Genomic DNA, 11538 nt, shown 5'->3' on the forward strand with positions numbered 1-11538 from the left:
GGTTCCCAGAACGACTCCAGCCTAGATGTAGGCTCGGAGGGTGGATGCCCCGATCCTTCCCCGAGGTCATTGTGCAGACGAATCAGCGCAATAACCTCTGCAAACGACCTCTGGATCTCGGGAGTGACTGCATCCTGCGGATGGACCGTCAAGCCCATCCAAAGAGAACGCCTCCCGAGACCCTCCTCCTTCCACAGGAGGAACCACAACAGACCCCTCATGGTCTCCTCCATCCACTTGTGTGTACGATCTAGTCGGTCCTAGGACCGTGCCAGGTTCGTAGGCCCTCGTGGAGGGACCGTGAGAAGCACACTCCTCGCGATCGCTCCTGATCACCTCGCTCTTCCCAATGTAGCCCGAGGAAGTTGAAGGGATAGAAGAGGAAGACCTGGCGCTCCCCCCTCGCCCACCGGCAGAACCAGCATGCTGGGGGCTGCAGGCAATTGCCAACCCACGGTGGCGATTGAGCTGCAGGCCTGGTTGCACAGCTCCCCTGGGGAGAACCGCTGGACTGAGAACCACGGCGATGGTTCTGAGCATCAGGAGAGCTGCTGCCAGTCCCCCTATCTGCCTGGTCCCTGTGGGAGCAGCGGTCAGGAGACCGGTAGAGTCCACTGTTGCGGTGGGAGCGAGGCCTGTCCTCACGGCGCGCCAAGGTGCCTGGACCAACCAAGGCTGGTCCTGGCGACCAAGGGGACCTCTTCCTCGCCTTAGCCCACAAGCGATCCGGAGGAACCGTCGCGTCAACCCTGGGTACCGGCAAATTGCCACGAGAGTGATCGCCAGCCTGGAGTGAGTCACCTGGGCGACTCCCTCCAGTCTTCTGCTCCGTGCCTGGGTCCTGGCGGCGAGCAGGCTCGGCTGCCTGGACCTTGGCTGCACGGCCACCCATGGGCGGCCGTACACTCAGTACCTCTCGCAAACGAGAGGCCGAGACGGTTCCTGGCGTCGAGGCAGAACCTCTGACACCAGGCGAGGAGGTACCGGTGTTAGCCGGTACTCCTCTGGTCCCCGTCTTCTTCTTCCTTGCGGAAGGAGAGACGGGCCCTGTTCCCGAAGGAACAGGACGACCAGTGGAAGCCCCAACTGTCCCACCGGAGTGGGACAGACCCTTAGAGTTCTCAGAGCGAGACTTATTAGGGGGGGAGGAGGCAGCCTTCTTCTTCCTCGGCTGTGGGACCTTGGAAGTCGAAGGGGAAGAGGCGGCTGCAGACGATGACGAAGAAGACGACGAAGACAACGACGACACCTTCCTCTTCTTCTTCGTTAGCTTCCTCAGGACCACCGTCAGGTCCTCCATCCGGGACTGAGCCGGGGCAGTTGCCGAAGCAACAGGGCTCGGCTGCACCTGTCCGGAGTAACCTGAGGTGGGGGCAGCAACACCACGGGCAGGAACGACAGCGGCAGGCACAGGAACAGGCGGCGGTGCAGAAGCCAGCAACATCCTGGGCACTGGCGGCAGATCCAGAAGCGAGCTCTTGGGACACCGAAAATCAGGGGCAGGAGCAAGAGTGGCAAAACCAGGCGGTGGGGTGATGGCCCTCCTCTGCAGACCCAGCAGTGGAGCCTGCACAGCAGCTGTCGGGGTCACCATCGTAACATGCTGCGTGTAAACCAGGTGAGGAGGGGCAGCATAACCTGGCGTAGACACCATGGTGGTCGTTAGCATCACAGGTCCATGCGTTACCGGCCTGGAACCCCTTGCAAGATGACACAGCAGCCCCTGAACACTCGGTGTACACTGGAGCCCCAGTGAGTACCAGACTGGCCGAGATCATCCCCCGCAGCAGTCTACCTGAGGAAGGAACTGTCGGGTTAATGGGGGGGGGGCCCCTCTCGCCCCCGGGGGGGTCCCTCTAGCCCCCCCCCCCCCCCCACCCCCCCCCCGGGGGGGGGTCACTCTCGCCCGGGGGGGGGGGGGGGGGGGCACAGTTCCAACCCGAGCAGAACGGAAGACCCCGAGTACAATTGAACGTCAGGGTATCTTGCTCCCTCATCTATGCTCGACTGATCGAGGGAAGAGAAGGAGCGAGATACACCCCCTGAGGGGGAAGGAGCCATACGCGGGAGCTGTGACGGAGGGAGGAAAGAGGAAGATGTGTCCGTGACCAAAGGAGTAACTGGAGAGCCCTCCGAGGACTCCTTGGGGCGGCTTATGCGCCTTCTTCCTCCGCTCATAATGCTCCCACTGCTCCTCCGACAAATAACACATATATCACATGTCTCGGTGCGAGAGCATTCATGCCTCGACACCGAGTACAAAATCATGTGGATCTACTTCATATAGAGACCTAAAGGCCCCACACTTGCAGCCCTCCACGCCAGGGCATAGTCTGCAGATGATGGGGGAGCGGGGGGGTTCTCTCCGGCTCGCGGGAATCCATCACAATTCCACGAGCAATAAATCACAATAATATAATAAACCAAGTACTCACGTTTATCCAAACAAGCACTAAGTAAGAGAGAAAGTACGAAAAACAACTTCACGAAGTATGAAGAAATCCTCAGCATACAACACGGGTGGGCAGAGTGGCGAACAACACGTCTAGCACCATGGGCGGCCGAACAAAGCAAAGTGATTCTTCACCTCTCAGTCGTGCGGGACCACCGACTGTCGGACAAGCAGTTAACTACCGAACCTCCTTGTTCAAAGCTTACGACTGGTTCCAGCTGCCGCTGATTACATTCCTATTGTTAAAGGACCGATGGTTTGTATTACGTATCGGAACAAATATGTTTTCAAGGCAGTTTTGAAATCCAATATGGCGGCAACCTCGTGACTTGCAGTTCGTAACAACAGACAATCCACCATCTTTCCCAGCACTCATTTGAACAATGTTAGCGTATATATGTAACGTTTATTGATCTTACTCAAGATTGCAGTTGTAATCAGCACAATAAAACAACATTTGGTGCCTATATTAGTGAAAAGTATGAAACTTGTTATTCCCGGGGTCATGGTTTAAAGTGAAATTCATTTTTACCTTGTAATCAGTGGTTTGATCCTTACTGCCATCACAACTGAAACTCCACAGAGCTTATTTGATTGTAATTATACATGTTTTGGTCTTAATTCACTCCAAATTGCACTTGAACCACGTTGCTGTTCCTGGTTCCTAAGCGCTCACTCCACAAACACAGTTACGGGTAGCACATGAGTACACAGTTTATGAGGTGCAAAGCTTTATTCCCTTCATTGTTTACTTTACTCATTATTTAGTTTAACTTTACTTTGTTACTTCAAAATGTTTATTTAATTCATGTGTATTATCCCTTTTTTGCAACCAAATTAACCTAGAAAAATTACAGATATTTCTGAAGTACATACGAGCAGACAACGGCAAAATGACTCATCATTGGCAATCTAATGGAGCTTCACATATACGCCGATGCATTTACAAACTGTTTCCATAAATTCTAGTTGCCATAGTAATGCAATAATGATAAAATTGCTCTAATATGTATACGTATATACTACAAATAGATATGCTAATTTCACTTATTTCCCCGGTTTTGTGTAAGTCTTATACCCAGTTTGGAGGGTAAACACATACCAATTGGCAACACTGATAAACGATTGAAGAGCGCAAAGAACGCCATAGGTACCGTTCACAAGCAAAACTGTTGATATTTGAGTCAGGAATCTTATTAGTTACTTTTTCAACAACGAATATTTTCAAATTAATAATCATGAATATGTAAAAAAATTTATGCAAAATCGTAGTTCCCTTGGAAAAGTAGTGGTTGGAAGTCATTGTTTACAATTTTTGTGAAGAAAGTGCCCAGCATCTATGGGTACAAGCAGTGTCGGATTTAGCACAGGAAATGGGAAGTTTGTTGACACAAGCGACTCCGCAAACATCAAGATGGCATCAATCTTCTAAATATTCTGAGTTGTAAGCAAAAATTTAGAAAGCGTCATGGAGGTAGTGTGCACTGTTTAATCTTAAAATATAACCATAATTTCTAACTTTAGAGAAAATACTTACTTTGAAAGGAGAGTAGAGGTCTCGAGCTCCTTCTCTCACCACCAACAACTCATGATGACCATCTCCGGGGCTTCAAATGCGGTGGAAAGTGGCTTAGCTAGTCCAGTCGGTTGTTTTCCCTATTTCATAATTTAGGAGAAAGCGTAGAGGCCTCAGTGTGCTGCCTGGATGGATGGACCACAACTCTTGACGACTGATGCTTGGGGTACTTTACAGATCCGCGGACAGATTCTACACCTCCAAAACCGTTACCTCAAATAACAAAATGCATAGAATAAAAGTTGTCCAGAATTCCAAAATATACCCGAAAAGTCAATTATCCAACCAATTTACTCCAATTTGCCATCCGCCAATATTTCCCGTGAAACGTAACTTTTTCTAAGTACCCAGTTGATGTGAACGGAGACATGGCAGTCGGAGCTCCCGTAGTTCTTGGGATGGCCGCAGTCAGGTGCTGTACGTCGGACCGCCCCCATCGCGGGAATTTTAAATCAAACCAATCCTGTATCAGGTTGACCCAGGTCATTCCCAAGGGACATGGATTAATTTACTGCCAATCAATAACAACGCGTCCCATGAATATGATTCATACACCCATACCTCCTCTCACAGAATTTGTTCTTTCCGTTGTTCACCGTCGTCATGGATAGAACACACGAAGTATTGTTCCCTAAAAGTGTAACAGCAGACAAGTTCGATAACTATACGCATTTGTATATTAGTATTGTGATCGAATTTCGGGTGTTTCTGAATTTGATCAAACGTGTCTATCCGCTCAAAAGCCACCCGACATCCCCCATCTCAGATTTGATTTCCCGGTCCAAAACAATAAGACCAGGATCTTCTACCAGTGAGGCACATGATCCTCCACCCGTTTCAAAGAAGCCGAGACTGATGCCTTCATGGTCGTCAGACAGCAGCGACTTTGAAATTTGAATAAGGTAAGTTGTATATTAATTTTTGTTATCCTAAACTAGTGTTTCGGTTAGTTCGAAGCCAGTACCGAAGCACGTGTTCGAACAGATGTATCGGCCCAACGGTAGGCACATAGGAACATGCATGATGCTGCCATTTGTATGTGAACTAGTTTTTCGGTTAGTTCGAAGCCAATACCAAAGCACGTGTTCAAACAGATCTATCGGTCCGACGGTGGGCACGTAGGAACATGCATGATGCCACCATTTGTATGTAGGGTAAAACACTGCATGGCCTTCAGCAGGCCATGTGCGATCAATGCATGCAACCCTCCGAAAAAGTACATTATAACGCGTCCTAACACCGGAGATGGGCATCAGCCGCGACTTGTTGTTAGTGAGAAACGGAGCTAAAGACCTCTACTCTCCTTTCGAAGTAAGTATTTTCTCCAAAGTTAGAAATTAAGGCCAAATTTTAAGATTTAAACAGAGGTAGTGAAAAGGGCGTCCACGGCAGTGGAAATCTTACCAAAACGCTTTCAAAATTTTTACTTACGCTTCATTTTTATAGAAGATTGACGCCATCTCGATGTTTACGGAGTCGCTTGTGTCCACAAACTTCCCATTTCCTGTGATAAATCCGCACACCACTTGTACTCAGAGACGCTGGGGCACTTTCATCACAACATCGGAACACGATCCCTTACCGGCAGGACGTTTTTTAAGTAAACAACTGTTTTGGTAGAAGAAGAGACGAGAAGCGTGCACTTAGATAATTTTGTAAATAAATAGTAAAACATCAATATTTTACATATTTATGATGATCATTTGAAAATATCGTTATTGAAAAAGTAAACTCGACTCTGACTCAAATTTAAGTAATCATTTTTCGGAATTAGAACGTTCTTTTAAGTCCTGAATTATGACGTCACGACATCTTGACTTTCGTACCTATTTTAAATAATTGCTATACTCAACTTTCTTGCTTTGCAGAACATTATACCAGTTATTCATGCAGATTGTTATCAGCTATTCATTGTAATTGTTATAATCATAATGCGCATATATATCTTTATTATTTACTTTTTGGATATATGAAGATGTTTAACTGCCAGATTACCGCCATAGTGTGACGCAATCACTTTCGGTCCTGGGCCTCTGTCTGTTTTCGCACCATAAGAAAATTGAATAATGGGGCCGAATTTGCAATGACCAGAAGTCGTTAAAAGAGGAAAGTTGGCATTGAGGGGCATATGTTTTGATTGAAAAAAATACAAATTTATACAACTAGCTAGCTTGTAAAAAATACTTGATTACAAAAAAACTTGATTGACAGCATACCTACTATGGGTTTCAGAGACAGTGCAAGCACGTTTTTGGCAATATGTGTAACAAACACTCGTATCAGAACGAGATTTTGCTATAGTGCATTAAATCCAGTGCCGTAATCTATAAGGGTATCGTGAATCACTAATTGTAAAGATTAACGACACTTGTCCTCGTACCAAGAGACAAAAACTCCATTATCCAGAAATGGATACGAACACGCGTAAAAGCTCCACCTACCCTCTCCCCCCCCTACACCGACCACCCCTGTCCTTCCTTCCTTCGCCTTCTTTCTCTCTCTCTTCTCTCTCTGTTGCCAATTGGTATGTTTTTCACCCTCCAAACTGGGTATAAGCCTACACACAAAACGATGAAATTGGTGAAATCAGCCTATGTATTGAAAGTATATATACAAAAATATTAAAGCAATTTTATCATTATTGCGTTACTATGACAACTAGAATTCATGGAAACAGTTTATAATAATGCATCGGCATATGTGTGAAGGTCCACTAATGTGGCAACGATGATTTTGCCATTCTTAGCATGCAAACATTAAAGGTTACATTTCTTATTTCTGGCATACAGTTATTAAAGAAATCAAAATACTAATATAGACTGAAACCAATGAAAAGTGCTAGCAAAAAAAAAAAAATAAAAAAAAAAAAAAAACACACATAACCACTTATCCGTAGTAGTTCCTCTAAGGTTTTTGGCAGCCAGATGTACGACAAGGTTAGAAACATTGGATTGTATCTACTTTAGAAATATCTGTAATTTTTTGGGGTAATTTAGTTGCAAAAAAGGGATAATAGACATGAATTAAATTAACATTTTTAAATAACAAAGTAAAGTTGAACTAAATAACGAGTAAAATAAACAATTTAGGGAGTAAAACTTTGCAGTGTCGTCGTCTGCTGTTCGTAACTGTGTTTGTGACGCGCGCTTAGGAACCAGGAACAGCAACTTGTTTAAAGTGCAATGTGGAGTGAACTGAGACCAAATTGTGTATAACAATCAAATAAGCACTGTGGAGTTTTCAGTTGTGATGGCAGTAAGGATGAAAACCACCGATGACAAGGTAAAAATGAATTCAGTTCAAACCATTGACCCGGGAATAACACATTTTTTCATACTTCACTAATATAGGCAACAAAATGTTGTTTTATTGTGCTGATTACAACTGCAATCTTGAGTAAGATCAATAAACGTTACATATATACGCTAACATTGTTCAAATGAGTGCTGGGAAGGCTGGGAAAGATGGTGGCCATCCGTGACCAGAACCGCCCATCCACACGGTAGCCGCCATATTGGATTTCAAAACTGCCTTGAAAACATATTTTACGAAGAGCGTCACATGCTTATTTTAGTTTGTATGGGGCTTTCATATATCACATTATGTTGACGAAACTTAAATTTTTTGAATGGTATGGTTAGAGTTGTAATTGTATTCTTGTTTCACCAATTAAATATAGAGTGAATAAGACCCCTCCAGCGTGATAAGTGTTGGTAGTCGGTGATGTTTTACCCTAAACTAGTTTTTCGGTTAGTTCGAAGCCAGTACCGAAGCACGTGTTCGAACAATAAGGCCGTGGGGGAATGAGTAAGGTGTTTAATGTTACAGTTATGAGGGGATTTATAGCCTACGCTAGTCGTGTCTTTTTGTATGTACTGTGGCTAATTCTCTGTAACCCCTGTTGCTAGCGCGCGCAGCGCAACATTACCTCTTGCCAGAACATACAGATTGCCAAGAATCTTTAAATATGCGGATAAGGTGCGAAGCGCCGATCCGCCACGGCCTTACTGTAACCCCTGTGGCTAGCGCGCACAGCGCAACATTACCTCTTGCCAGAACATACCGAGCTTGCCAAGAATCTTATATATGCAGATAAGGCGCGAAGCGCCATTCTGCCATGGCCTTACTGACAGCAACACATAAACATATTCACCGTTAACAACTAATTTATCAGTAATGCAGGTTAGTGGTAGCCTAGGCTAGTCTGTCATTTACGTGTAAAGTAGTGGTTCAAAGTTATGTATGCAAAGTAAGGGGCGTCCTAGCATCTAATTTAATGTCGGTTAGTGGTACCCTAGGCTAGTCTGTCGTTTTACATGTAGGCTAGTGGTTCAAAGTTCTGCAAAGTAAGGGGTCCTAGGCTAGCCTAGGTCAAACTTGCATGCAGAGTAAGGGGTCAAACTTTTGTATTTAGAGTAAGGGGTCAAACTTTTGTATTTAGAGTAAGGGTCAACTTTGTACAAAACCGTCAATAACGTAATGTATTTATGTGTCTCGAAACCGGGAATTGAGAGTTTTGGGCGCCGTGAAAGTCGAGGCCGTTTCCCCCACCCAAAAAAACCCGGTTTCCCACTGGGTCCCCCTTTACCATTTGATGTTTTTCTAGGGTTTATTTTCACTGGGTCAACTACAAAAACATTGTTATTAGCAATTATAATGTTCCCCTTCTCATTTCCGAATAGGGTAAACAACCGCATGGACTGGCTCAATGCACTTACGGTTTACGGATGGACACCCTCCGAAAAAGTACTTATAACGCGTCCTGACATAGGAGGTGGACATCAGTCGTGGCTTGTTGTTGGTGAAGAACGGAGCTAAAGACCTCTACTCTCCTTTCAAAATAAGTATTTTCTCCAAAGTTAGAAATTAAAGCCAAATTTAAGCATTGAAACAGGGTAGTGAAAAGGGTGGCCAACGCAGTGCAAATCTCACCAAAACGCTTAAATATTTTAAAAGATTGACGCCATCTCGATGTTTGCGGGGTCGCTTGTGTCAACAAACTTCCCCTTTCCTGTTACAAATCCGCACACCACTTGAACCCATAGACGCTGGGGCACTTTCATCACAACAATTGAAACACGGTCACTGGGCACGATGTTTTTAAGGAATCAACTGTTTTGGTAGATAGAAGATGACGAAGCGTGCACTAGATAATTATTTAAATAAATAGTAAAACATCAATATCTTACATATTTATGATGATTAATTTGAAAATATTCGTTATTGAAAAAGTAACTCGATTCTGACTCAAACTTAAGTAATTATTTTTCGGAATTAGAACGTTCTTTTAAGTCCTGTATTATGACGTCATGACATCTGGACTTTCGTACCTATTGTAAATGAATTGCTATACTCAACTTTCTTGCAGAACAGTTTACCAGTTATTCATGCAGATTGTTATCAGCTATTCATGTAATTGTTATAATCATAATGCACATATATATCTTTATTATTTACTTTTTGGATATATGAAGATGTTTTACTGCCGGATTACCGCCGTAGTGTGATGCAACCGCTTTCGGTCCCTGGGCCTCTGTCTGCTTTCGCACCATAAGAAATTAATGGGGCCGAATTTGCAATAAACCAGAAAGTCATTAAAAGAGGAAGTTAGCATTGAGGGGCATATGTTTTGATTAAGAAAAATACAAATTTATACAATAGCTAGCTTGTAAAATATACTTGATTACAAAAAACTTGATTGACAACTAAGCAGCATACCTACTATGGGTTTCAGAGATAGTGCAAGCACGTTTTTTGGCAATATTTCTGTAACAAACACTCGTATCAGAACGAGATTTTGCTATAGTGTATTACACCCAGTACCGTAATTTATAAGGGTATCATGAATCATTAATCGAAAAGAATAACGACACTTGTCCTTGTACCAAGAAACAAAAACTCCATTATCCAGAAATGGATACGAACACGCGTAAAAAGCTTCACTACCTCTACCCCCCACCTCCACCGCCACCCCTGTACTTCTTCCTTCCTTCGCCTTCCTTTCTCTCTCTCTCTCTCTCTCTGTTGCTAATTGGTATGTGTTCACCCTCCAAACTGGTATAAGACTTACACAAAATGTGGAAATTGGTGAAATTAGCCTATGTATTGAAAGTATATATACATTAATATTAAAGCAATTTTATCATTATTGCATTACTATGACAACTAGAATTCATGGAAACAGTTTATGATAATGCATCGGCGTATGTGTGAAGCTCCACTAATGTGGCAACGATGATTTTGCCATTCTTAGCATGCAAACATTAAAGGTTACATTTATTTCTGGCATACAGTTATTTAAAAAATGAAAATACTAATATAGACTTAAATGAATGAAAAGTGCTTGCAAAATAAAAAATAATAATAATCCACTAATCGTTATCTGCTACACGATGGTTTTCGGCAGCCAGATGTACGACAAGGTTAGAAACATTGGATTGTATCTACTTTAGAAATATCTGTAATTTTTTGGGGTAATTTGGTTGCAAAAAAGGAATAATAAACATGATTTAAATAAATATTTTGAAATAACAAAGTAAAGTTGAACTAAATAATGAGTAAAGTAAACAATTAAGGGAATAAAACTTTGCACATCATAAACAGTGTCATCTGCTGCTGCTCGTAACTGTGTTTGTGGAGTGAGCGCTTAGGAACCAGAAACAGCAACATGGTTCAAGTGCAATGTGGAGTGAATTGAGACCAAAATGTGTATAATAACAATCAAATAAACACTGTGGAGTTTCAGTTGTGATGGCAGTAAGGATAAAACCACCAATTACAAGGTAAAAATGCATTTAGTTCCATGACCCTGTGAATAACAAGTTTCATACTTTCACTAATATAGGCAACAAAATGTAGTTTTATTGTGCTGATTACAACTGCAGTCTTGAGTAAGACCAATAAACGTTACATATGATACGCTAACATTGTTCAAATGAATGCTGGGAAGGCTGGGAAATATGGTGGCCATCCGTGACTAGACCGGCCAGCCACAAGATCGCCGCCATATTGGACTTCAAAACTGCCTTGAAAACATATTTTACGAAGAGCGTCACATGCTTATTTTAGTTCATAACCGGGTCTTTTCATATATCACATTATGTTGACGAAACTTCAATCTTTGAATGGTATGCTTAGAGTTGTAATTGTACTCTGTTTCAACAATTAAATATCGAGTGAATAGACCCGGCCAGCGTGATGATGGTGGATCATCCGGATTGTTTACCCTATGCATTATACATGTAGTTATTTAATTTGATTTTCTCCAACGAAAATCGATCGTCCGCAGATATGTAGTCGCTCCGATGCTTATGGCAGAGAATTCAAGTTAGCCTATAGTATTTTTTCAAGGGAAGGTGATCGCTCTATGTCGCCGCCTCGGTCCTTTACCCCACAGCAAAGACCTGTTCAGGTCTTTCCAACATATGGTCAGGAAGCGGAGGAGGACACAGAGTATGGGGGATGGGGGGGGGGGGAGACAGGGGTAGGCGTGAGAAATACTAACCTTTCC

The 11538-nt window shown here is 43.5% G+C and overlaps 1 long non-coding RNA gene across 1 annotated transcript in view; it reads right to left on the minus strand.

The window, feature by feature from the left end:
- LOC135226494 (uncharacterized) overlaps positions 1-11538 on the minus strand; it is a 97044-nt gene that overhangs the window by 85062 nt on the left and 444 nt on the right. The window lies entirely within an intron of this gene.

Source organism: Macrobrachium nipponense, chromosome 14 (assembly GCF_015104395.2).
Source record: "Macrobrachium nipponense isolate FS-2020 chromosome 14, ASM1510439v2, whole genome shotgun sequence".
NCBI lineage: Eukaryota > Metazoa > Arthropoda > Malacostraca > Decapoda > Palaemonidae > Macrobrachium > Macrobrachium nipponense.